This window comes from Quercus suber, unplaced genomic scaffold (genome assembly GCF_002906115.3).
Source record: "Quercus suber isolate HL8 unplaced genomic scaffold, Cork oak 2.0 scaffold_765, whole genome shotgun sequence".
Classification (NCBI taxonomy): Eukaryota; Viridiplantae; Streptophyta; class Magnoliopsida; order Fagales; family Fagaceae; genus Quercus; species Quercus suber.
The window spans coordinates 92,370-104,620 of NW_027070201.1; the positions used below are offsets into that span (position 1 = coordinate 92,370).

General features: G+C 33.3%; 1 protein-coding gene across 19 annotated transcripts in view; it reads right to left on the reverse strand.

The window, feature by feature from the left end:
• Positions 1 to 4,500: 4,500 nt before the first annotated feature.
• LOC112010853 (uncharacterized) overlaps positions 4,501 to 12,251 on the reverse strand; it is a 31,436-nt gene continuing 23,685 nt past the window's right edge. For 12 of the 19 annotated variants that reach the window (XR_010626408.1, XR_010626404.1, XR_002882799.2 and 9 more), the window contains 2 exons: positions 8,023 to 8,310; positions 4,501 to 5,105 (listed from right to left, as the gene is read on the reverse strand). The gene's annotated coding sequence lies outside the window, so the exon portion shown is untranslated. Of the gene's footprint in view, positions 5,106 to 8,022; positions 8,361 to 12,251 lie in introns of all 19 variants that reach the window. The other 7 variants (XR_010626421.1, XR_010626418.1, XR_010626416.1 and 4 more) reach the window with 3 other exon arrangements.

Genomic DNA, 12,251 nt, shown 5'->3' on the forward strand with positions numbered 1-12,251 from the left:
AGGCAGAATATATGGCAGTAACAAAGGCAACAAAGGAACCAGTTTTGCAAACCACAAACATTTGTATCTCCTTACTTTTATAGTGAAACTTTCTCTATCATTGCCTGTGGATGTAGGCAGTTTGTCGAACTACATGACTGCTGGGGTTCTTTGTGTGTGTATATGCCTATTATTTATTGTTATTAATTTGAATCTTGGGGTGCTATTTCAACAACAATTTGTGTAGATGTTATTTTGTTTGTTCTCTACTTTACCACTTGGCTTTATATGAATGCATGCTACCTTTGTCACTCGGTGTACAATTTCATCGATTGTCCTTTAATCTCAAAATTCTTCTCACGAAAGATTTAAACATCTAGCTACCAACATTTGGAAAGGAATGCTGATGAGGCAAATACAGAGGAGATCATTGATATGGCTAGTAAAGGCTTTCTTGCTGATCAACAGAAGCAAGTCCAAGAAAATATTTGTGTCCATGGATGTGATTTTTCTTCCTGATACTGAAAGGATAGGTTAGGAACATGGAATGCCACCACACCTAATAGCTGCTCCTCATTGTAGTGGCATTGGTTTGTTAGCAGGAATGACCAATCTACTGACCGTCCTAGTAAGATTATGTTTGGCCATCCAGAAACCTTTGCCATGTTGCATTATGAGCTTGAAGTTGCATCAGTGTGGCTTGGGATGTTCAGCATCTTTGAATATTCTTGTGACTTATCCTTTCTATGTTTGAAGTAGTGGGATTATCTTGCAACGAATGAATGATCTTTTTATTTGTTCCGTTGATTACCTGATATTTTTTACTAGTTTCCTTAAAACAAATTTAGTTATTTAAAAAGGTTTAAGTTATTCAAGCAGAGTTCAAGTCAACATCCATTCACTTTTGAACTGAAGTGTCAGCAAAAGAAATCTACAATTGGGCATGCTTTTGTGTTTGTTCATAGGTAGTTCTATACTGGTTGTTTGATTTCTTGAAAAATTCAATGTTGCAAAGGAGCATTTCCTCCCTCTTTTAAGAACATGGTGACCCACCCACATTTGTAACTTAACAATAAAAAAAAAAAAATTCTTGAAAGATTTGATTTTATTAAAATCGTCTAGAATATCTTGTTGGGTTATGTGAAGTCTTGTTGTATTTGATTTGGATTATGACCCTACTTGACATAAAAGTGCTATGATTTTAACGAGAGATTTTCTGAGACTTAGTCGATGAAATTTTTTTGGCCCGTTTTTAGCCCATTGTGAATCCACTATGTAGGATGAAAGTACTATTATTTTTTAGATTAGGGTTTGGTTTGTTGATTTGAGAGAGAAAAAAATATTGTACTATCACATTTTGTATTTTTTTTTTCCTGAAAATAGTAAAATTACTGCAACTTTGTGAACATAGGTAAATTTTCAAATCACGTAAATATTATATTATGTAATTATTTTATTTATTTTTTTGGTGATTGACGTATGTTTTCTTTCTATTTTTTGCATCTTACAAATCCGAAAATTTCATGTATATTCCCTTCATATCTATAATGTGCTAATTGCCTGCTCTACAATTGTGAAATGCCATAGGTTTCCTTGGTGGCAACATTTCTATGTCTAGTCTCATCTGACACTTTTATTTGATTTTTTTTTTTCTTTTTGACCTCGCCATCTTCAATTGCTCTCTCTCTCTCTCTCTCTCTCTCTCTCTCTCTCTTAGCCAGTTGCTTATCTTAAAAAAAAATGGAAATAACTAGAAATACATAAAATAATAATAACATCTGGTATGACTTAAATATTTGCTCTCATTACTTTTACTTCTAAAAATTGACACAAGACCGGCTTAAATACAGAGTCTTAGTTTATTTGTAAAGGTCTGTTTGGTTGGGTGGTTTTATAGGACAAACATGTTTTTTTTAATAATAACAATAATAATAATAATAATAATAATAATAATAATTTGTAAGGGTCTGTTTGGTTGAGTAGTTTTGTATTTAATTTTTTTATATATATATAAAAAAAAAATAAAAAAAAATAAAAAAAAAAAACAAAAACAAAAACAAAAACTCCACCACATATTTGATGTATTTTTATATGAGAAACAATTCCTCCTCCATAGTAGCCCTTTGTTTCTATTGAGAATTTCACATGATCTCTCTCTTTGTCCTTCCAAATATCTCTAAACAAAGTTCAGTGGTGGTTCAAAGGTAATGATATCCTTTAAGATATTAACATGAACTTTATTTCTAACGCAATGGACTAGCTACAAATAAAGACTGAGGCTAAAGGTATGTCGTATTTGAGAAATAAAACCCAAATGACTATCACATTTAGTTATGAACAAAATCACATATTCAAAATAAGTGATTACTACACTACATTAACATGAACGAACCAATATTTAAGGACATATTCTTTGAAGCAATACCTTTTAGCTAGATAATGATGTCCTTCACTTACTAAGGCAGCTGCTTCTTAGCTTTTCTAGTAACCATTTCAACTTTAGCATTGTGGCAACATAAAAACAATCCTTTGTGTCGTTGGCAAATTTGAAATAAGGATGCCTCAACGTCCTATTAAAGAAGACACCTCCACAAACTCCCCAAAAGCTAGCTGCGAATCCAACTCCCATACCCATATAGAAGCTAGAACTTTTAGAGTCCTTTTTAGTTTTTCCAATTGATGTTCAGTCATGACATTCTTCAATTAATGTGTAGTATTTTGGGAGAGGATCACCACACAATTGAGGATTGCCAATATATCTGACAACATCAAAATACTGAAGTTGGGTGCTTGAAGGAATTCTAACCTGAAAAATTGTTGTATGACAAGTCCAAGTAATCAAGAGATGTCAAATTAGACATACTTGGAGGAATTTCAGCAATAGATGATTTCGAGAGAGATCAATTGACTCTAACTCCTTCATTATCCCAATTTTTTCTAGTATGTTGGCCATCAAATGATTTCGAGACAAGTTAAAAAAAGTTAATTCAAAAAGAACAAAAATTTCAATAGGAATTGATCCAAACAATTTGTTACCTAAAAGGTCTATCATCTTCATGAATTTAAGGTTATCTTCATATTCTAATTCATACCCGTTTGGAGCCAGCATAAGATTCTCAATGTAAGACTCATAGTCATATTCATACTCTAAATCGTCAAAATAAATATCTTCATTTTTAGAGTTGGGCATAAACTTGGCATATATATTTTTCAAGTAGCTTGGTATGGATCCTAATAGGCTATTATTTGCAAGATCCAATATTCTAAGAGAAGAAATTTGGCATATATTTAGAGTTATATTGCCCTTGAATCCACTGGATCTTAGACAGAGAACTATAAGTTCTATCACTTTTGTAATCCAAAGTGGTATGGTCTCTAGAAAATGATTATCACCTATATCAATGAGCCCTAATTTTGAGCACTTTTCAATGATGAAGAAATATCCCCGTAGAAGCTATTAATTATCATGTGAACTCAATCATTTGAGTTCAAATAAAGACCCCAGAGAATAAGGAATTCAACCTGATAGATTATTGCTCCCTAAGTTTAAATGGATCAAAGATCGCTAGTACTTCCAATAATTAGAAAGTTCTCCAAGTAAGAAATTGTTTGATACATCTAAAACCTTCAATTTATTTATTTTACTCATCTTTTGGCACAAGAAAGTGGAAATATGTCCAAAAAATGAATTGTTAGCTAGATTGAGCACTTCAACATTTGCAGACAATCTTGGCAATTGCCCCTTAATGTGATCAGATCTTAGAAAATAATAGAATTCAACAAAATGTCTAGTACATCCCCTTCTATGTGGTTATTTGAGAGATCAACCGTATGAATATTTGAAATCCAATCCCAGGACTAGCTTGGAGCCTTACCCGAAACTCCTAATTTTTGACCGGTTTTTGGCCGGTTTTCCAGTTGTTGACCGGTTATTGACCGGTTTTGGGGCTTTTAACCGGACCGGATTGGCTTCCGGTTCCCGGTTGAACCGGTCAGACCGGCCAGTCCGATCCGGTTTTTAAAACAGTGCTAAAAACTACAAAAGCAAGTTTCCACCTCAAAATAGCAACTAAGATAGTATCACATCTCACATTAAACGTTTGAATATTTCATCATTTGTTTAATAATATCTTTCCATCTTGATCATTTCATAAAGGAATTAATTGCAAAAGAAAAGAAACCACAACCAATCCTCAAAACAGTTGCTAATCCAAACTTTGTATATGAAGAAAACTCAAGCATACAGAACTACAGGTTTTTTTTTTTTTCTTTTTTTGATAACAAGGGTGTTCAGACATCTGACTATTCCCTTGAGTATGTATAGTCTTCCCATCCTACACACACCACGTAATTACAGGGAGGAATCACTTTGAAGTGGCCTCAAGATACTAGCAAAAGGATATCTTGAAACCTTAAGAACTGCTAAGCCAACCCCTTAGCATAAAGTAAACTTGAAAGAAAACTTGAGCATAAAGTAGTGTAGACCTATGTTACTTGTGACTTTATGAACATGAAGAAAACTTGAGCATAAAGTAGAACAATCTTCATCTAGATGCCATAACTATGTAATTTACAAAGGTTGGCAATTGCAGCTTCAGAACTCTTAAATGAAAAATATGATTGCTAACTAATAAACATGGAAAAAGTACACCAGGGTGAGAAGGTGTGGAATAAAATTATGGCTAATCAACATACACGAAGCTCCATCTCCTTTGGTCCACTTCATACATTGGAGTATATCATGCGTCGTCGCTTTAAGTTGCTCATTTTGTAGTCTAACAGCGCTTCTTCATTATGAAGTACCCTAGTAGCCACCAAAACCCCAATGTTGGGCATTGATCACAGTTCCATCATACCTTGTTATCTTATATGTGTTCTACACATCAACTCAAGTATCCAAGAATGTAATGTATAGTACGCTGGCAGAGTATACTACACCAAGCTAGAAGGCCATGACAGCACCAATATCAGTTTCACTTTCACCATTTAAATATAATCCTTGGCTGGCGCCTGGCTTCCTTGTGTGGCATTTGAGATGGCTTGGTATCAAGCTTGTAACAATGAGGTCCTGTAGTCTTTTAGAGAGTTCAGCACGATTCCATGGCTTTGTTTCAGGTACAACTGTGCTGAACAATCATTAATAGTTAGGGCATGTCTGGTAAATTGTAATGATTATTACATAAGAATAGAAATAAGTATTACAAGGAATACATTAAGTTGGAATGTAATAAGTATTACTATTCATTAGTTTAGTGACCATTTAAGAATAGGATCCTAAATATGCATCCACAATTTAGTAGAGTATAAAAAGAAGGTGTAATTAAATCATTTTGAAGTCAAATTTCCTAAAATACACTTATTTTAGAGTGTTCAAAATAAAGCTAATAATTAACAAGAAGGAAAATTTATTTTCTTTCCTTTTGAAGATGTGGCAACTAATGGCTTTTTAGGAATTTTTTTAAAAAAGTTATTACATAAGGTGAAGGAATAAATATTCAGTATTTTTGATAAAGAATAGTTATTCCTAATTTTGAAGAATAGCTATTCATAAGGAATAACTATTCATTGTAATAAAAACATAACCAAACAACCAAATAGTTATGTCATAGGAATATCTATTAGATTACAGTGTCTATTATTGTCTACCAAACATCCCCTTAGTACTTTTTTTTTTTGAGAAACAAACACACACACACACAAGGGTGAGGGAAAGGGGTTCTAACACAAAGGCACACCACAACTCCACTCAAAAGCCATGGTAACTTTTAAGCTTTAGTACTTAAAATGGGAGAACTAGAACACACATCACACACAATCTTTTATATAATCAAAGTCAAACAGTGGACATTTTGAATCACTAATTGAAACTTCTTTTGTACCAAAACATAAGATGGGTACAAAAACCCAAAAAAATGTATAAATAGTCCATTCTATTTTTTCTATTCACAAATTCACAAGTTATTATCATAAAAATTAAAATGCCATAAATTGCATTCTACCTTCATGTGTTTTCTATGTTTAATTAGGCCAAAATTGGCATTGCTTAGCTATGTTAATAGTGAAATAAGTAAAAACAGTTCATTTTTGAGAATTTGATAAAAAAAATAACCATGAAAAAAATAATTATAATAATAATAAAAAGAACATATCAAATACAAGGAAGAGCAGTTCAAGTATTATTGAAGACAGCAAGGTCAATATGAAAAATCAAATGAAAGTGTCAGACAACAGAAATGTCAAGAGAGCCTCTGCACCACAAGATGTAGAAGAGAGCCCGATACATGTTCACGTATATCAAACTAAGTGCAGCAGACAAGACATAGAAACATTGCTACCAAAGGATATCTATGGCATTTCACAATTGTAGGACAAGCAAGCAGCTCAGTAGAAGACAACAACACAGATTTCTTGATTTTGATGTTTTCCTGTAATATGAAATTTATCCAAACTCAACATGTACCTATAAGCCAATTGTACGTTTTTAGACCCCTTAAAACACAACCAGATTAACCTAGTTAATTAGTCAAGTGATTACTTAGGCAAATTATAAGATCTAGGTTAACACAAATATATCATATCATTGTAAAGTGCGAAAAATAAATAACACAATGATATGATAACCCAGGAAAACCAAACCGATAAAAAACCTGGGGAGAATTTAACCTAGCTATCCTTAAGGTAAAACAGATCGACTCTGAAAGAATTGAAGTTTACACAATAGCAACTTAGACCACCAACATTCTATTGCTACCTCGAGTAGGAAACTTACTACCACGATCATGTGACAGCTCCGAGTCCACGGACTACTTCTTTCTTGGATTCACAGCAAGTACAAGTACTCTCGCTTGTGTATTTTTAAACTCTTAATGCAACAACTGAATGATCATCAAGCTCTTGACATAAATCTTGATTCTTGATAACCCTAAGTATATATGTGAAGGCAAACACCTCTAGATTTCACAAGAGATTCACATACTCATCATAAACAACAACTGAAACAACATAAAAACGTAGCTAGGGTTTTCCCTTTTATACCTAGGGCAAAACATAAAACCCTACACATCAAACGGGCTTGGGCTGAGTTGAAAAATTTTGCAAAAAACAATCTACATGAGCTTCGAAAGATTAAGTCTAATTTTCAATCGATCGAGCCAGGCGGATTTACACAGTAAATCTTGAAGTTTACTCGATTCCAACTTTACACATAAACATACTTTGAGCAATTCTAAAACAAGACTAAATGTTTTGATCATGATTTGCCAACATTACAAAATGAAGTTCTAATACATTTAAACCTAAATTCTTAGAACCCAACACCAGTACAATAAACAAAATTGATAGTCTTGTAGAAAATCTAGGTTCAGGAACACTTCTTATTTGATTCCAACTAGAGCTATTATCATTACAATAAATATAAAATCAGCAGTTCATCTAAGAATATTATTTTAGAAGAAAACAAGTTTAAAAGTGTAGACTACCTATGAATCACATCACAAACACAAACAGGACTTCAAGAAAGACCTTATAGAAGCTAGAGATAATGGATATAGAATTAGATACCCCAACAAACTCCTAGTAGTCATTTTGGACAATAATTATACTCCTTGAATATGCCTTCCATAAAATCAATTTAAGTATCCCCAAAAAATCTTCCCCCCCCCCCCCCCCCCCCCCCCCCCCCCCACCCCCCCATCCCTGAAGGCCACCATCCCATTTCCCCCACTTTGCTGCCCAATTGTAGATTTCTTTTGCCGACACTTCAATTCAAAAGTGATTGGATGTTAACATTAACTTTACTTGAATAACTTTAAACTTTTTAAATAACTAAATTTGTTCAAGGAAACTAGTAAAGAAGCTAAGGTAATCAATGGAACAAACAAAAAGATCTCTCCCTTGAATCAAGATAATCCCACTACTTCAAACATAGAAAGGATGGGTCACAAGAAAATTCTAAGATCCTGAACATCTCAAGACGCACTCACACAACTTCAAGCTTATAATGCAACATTGGAAAAAGTTTTCAGATTGCAAATAGAACCTTACCAAGATAGTCAGTAGGTTGGCCATTCCTGCGAACAACAAAACGAAGGCCACTCCAACAAGGAGCAGCTATTGGTGGTTAAGGCAATTCATGTGCATCACCTATCCTTTTAGTATCAGGAATAAGAATTTCATCCATAGTCACAGAGAAACTTTTAATCTGAGCATGGAAATTTTCTTGGAGTTGGCTTTGTTGATCAGCAATAGAGGCTTTACTAGCCATTCTATGATCTCCTTTGCATTTGCCTCATCAACATTCCTTCCCAAACAGTTGTAGATGGATGTTCAAGTCTAACATGAGAAAAAATTTGGGATTAGAGGACACCCAATGAAGCCGTACCCTGAGCGACAAATAGCATAAATTCAAATGAAGCCAAGTAGCAAAGTAGCGAACAAACAAAAGTTGTATTATTTGCGTGGTGATAAAACCAAATGATAGTAGAAGCTCAAAACTTAACATAACTTTATTTTAATGTTTGCCTGACTTCCATCCAAGTTTTAGCTTCTTTGATCTTGTGCATCTACACAGAATGTAAGACATGATTTAAAAGTTCAGTCTTGGCATTATCTATTAACTAGTTAAAAGAAATTTAGCTTTGTTAAAGTACTTGACGTAGATACAAATGATCAAAGAAGCTAAAACTTTGGACGGAAGTTAGGCAATAATTAAAATCAAGTTATGTCAAGTTTTGAACTTCTACTATTATTTGAGTTGTATCACCACACAAATAATACAACTTTTAGGTTGATTTTAAGAAGATTGAAAACCAAAAATAGGCTCAATATATGAATCAATTAGTGGTGATTTCAACATAAAATACCTAATTATTATAGTACTGCACTCACTTCTAACTTTAAAAACCATTAACATAGGAACTAAAAAATAGTAGGTGCCTCTATGAATGTATACGCTAAGGTTCTGTTTGTTTTGGCTTAAAAACATCAGCTTCTTTTCACCATCATCTTATGTAAATCTTTTTAATGCCTCACTTTTTCTAAGAATAGTTGTACTGCTATACAACTTATTTTTTAACAAAGTAAGACAGGCAAAATAAGTTCATTCAAACAGACTTGTGAAATTTTATTCAATTTTTACTTTGTAAACATAATTTATTATAAAACCAAGGCCTTAACGACTAATTTATTCACTTATTACCAAAGGAGCTTAGGATTTTGATTATTAAAAATGGGTTATCCTCAAAGTTACACCAGGCTAGAAGGCTATGACAGTACCAACATCAGCTTCACCATTTAAACATATACCTTGCCTAGCTTCCTTGTGAAGTATTTCACCATCAAGCTTGTAAACAATGAGGTCCCTTAGTCTTTTAGAGAGTTCAACACAATTCAATGATGTGCAGAAAAATCATTAGTAATTGGTACTTTAATGGGAGAACTAGAACACACATGACACACCCACAAGCTCTTAAGTAATTAGAACCAAATGTGGAAATTTTGTAATAGTTAATTGAGACTTCTTTTGTACCTAGACAGAAGATGGGTACTAAAAACCCAAATAATGCATTATGGTAAAAAAATAAAAAATAAAAAAAGTTTTGTACATATATACCTTCCTCTTTTATTCTCTGCACAAATTCATAAGTTTTAATATAAAAATTAAAATGCCATAAATTGCATTCCGTTAGAACATATGTGAGTCATTGTTAGGAACATATGTCAATATTGTATTGGCTAATCCTTTGATAAAACACACTTTACTTGTAATTGGGTAGATCTAGGATGTGTTTAATACTTCAAAGAACAAGGTTTCAAGTTCAAGTGTTAAAGCCATGCAAGTCTGTCCAAGAATCAAGTGAAGAAGTGCTGGATTTTAAAGCTTGACAGCTAGTATCTATCGAGGTTTAAAAAGCTGTTTCAGCCCGATGCTCGACAGCTACTCGACAGATAGGGTATCTATCGAGGTTTATGAAAATCAGTTTTTTAGATCTGATTTCACTCCAATCTATGTATAGATGTTTGGGCTTTCTTTTCTCACACCCCTAAACATATATAAAGATTGCTTTAAGGGCTATCACAGCTCATGCAACTCAATTCAAAAGTTTTTCACAAGCATATTGTGAACCGGAGACATATGTCCAAGTTCATCTTTCTATTCAAGAAGCTGCTGTGTTTGTACACCATAGGGTTTTGTAACCAAGGAGTTTCATGATCTTCATCGTGTGATGAATTGAAGAACTTTGCAGCCAACATTCTTCTCAAGTTGGTGAGTAAGCCACGTACTAGTATCTGCGCATCAAATTGGTTAGTCACATACTGGAAGCCGTGCATTGAAAGAGAGAGATTGTCACTACAGAACAAGTCCAATTGGGTATTGGGATAAGGGTTCCACTATAGGTTGGTATAAGGTACTGAGATTCCTTTACTTGTAATCGCTTGTTGTGATAATTGTGAATTATCGGGAGTGATGACCTTAAAATCACCTGGTGAGGTTTTTACTTTACATATTTTCCCCATTCGTAAACAAATCACCATGTCAATTTGTTATTCACTGCATTTTAACTTAATTGGTGATTTGTTTATGCTGCCACGTGTATTGCTTGCTAATTGAATTAATTAATTAACTTGGCTAATTAATTGGTTAATTCATCACAAGAGGTCAATACATTCTTGGCCTATCACATTCTAACTTCACATGTTTTCTACATGTAGGCCAAAAAGGACATTGCTTAGCTATGTTAATAGTGCACATAAAGAAACTAACCATGAAAAAAAGCAACTTATTAAATACAAGGAGGAGCAGTTCAATAATTATTGAAGATAGCAAGGTCAACAAGAAAAATTAAATGAAAGCATCAGATGATGAAAATGTCGAGAGCCTTTGCACCATAAGATGCAGAAGAGAGTGATGATACTTGATCACGTATATCAAACTAAGTGCAGTAGACAATGCAAAGCAATGTTGCCACCAAAGGAAACCTAAGGAATTTCACAATTGTTGGACAAGCAACTTAGCAGAAGACAATAATGTAGATGTCTGGATTTTGATGTTTTCCTACAATATGAAATTTATCCAAGCTCAACAAGTACATATACTCTAGTACATTAAGCAAAAACTGATAGTCTTGCAATCAAATCTGGGTGTAGAAACATTCTAATTTGATTTCAGTACAAAGACTACTAATCGTTAACCCGTGCGATGCATGGGAAAGCTATTGATAACTTCCCCAATATGGAAAAAAAAAATCAAGATCATAGTATATATTATATACCAAACCAATAAAATCTATCACTTACAAAGTAATAAAATCTATCACATACAATGAGATATTGCGATAACTAAGAGCTTGAGATCATATTTAGAAAATATATAACTAAGATAAGTACACTCCAATACAATTAATTATGCAAATATAGTAAATTCCATACTCATTCAATCAAATATCTTTCATAAATTACATTAATCATTCTTGATATCCAAGATGTATCTAGATTCTAACATTGCTAGTAAACATAGATGCTAGACCTCAATGGGATTGAAAAGGAAACATAATGCCAATTTACACAATTGCTGAAACCATCACTTTCCACTATTGAGAGAGAGAGAGAGAGAGAGAGAGAGAGAGAGAGAAAGAGGGTGGTTGTTGTGTTGCATCTCTTAAGAAGAATCTACCCTTTACATTTTTTTTGATGTAATTGACCCTTAACAAAATAGATGTACCACATTCAGAGTATGCACACTTGGTAGATTAAAAGTAAAGGAAAATGAGAAAATGAACCCACCTAAAGTTTTTTTCTCTTCCTCTTTATGTTGACTTTTCAAGGCTTCCAAAATTTGTGACTTTCAAGTTTCTTCTAGAGAAAGAGGGTGGTTGTTGTGTTGCATCTCTTAAGAAGAATCTACCCTTTACATTTTTTTTGATGTAATTGACCCTTAACAAAATAGATGTACCACATTCAGAGTATGCACACTTGGTAGATTAAAAGTAAAGGAAAATGAGAAAATGAACCCACCTAAAGTTTTTTTCTCTTCCTCTTTATGTTGACTTTTCAAGGCTTCCAAAATTTGTGACTTTCAAGTTTCTTCTAGAGAAAGAGGGTGGTTGTTGTGTTGCATCTCTTAAGAAGAATCTACCCTTTACATTTTTTTTGATGTAATTGACCCTTAACAAAATAGATGTACCACATTCAGAGTATGCACACTTGGTAGATTAAAAGTAAAGGAAAATGAGAAAATGAACCCACCTAAAGTTTTTTTCTCTTCCTCTTTATGT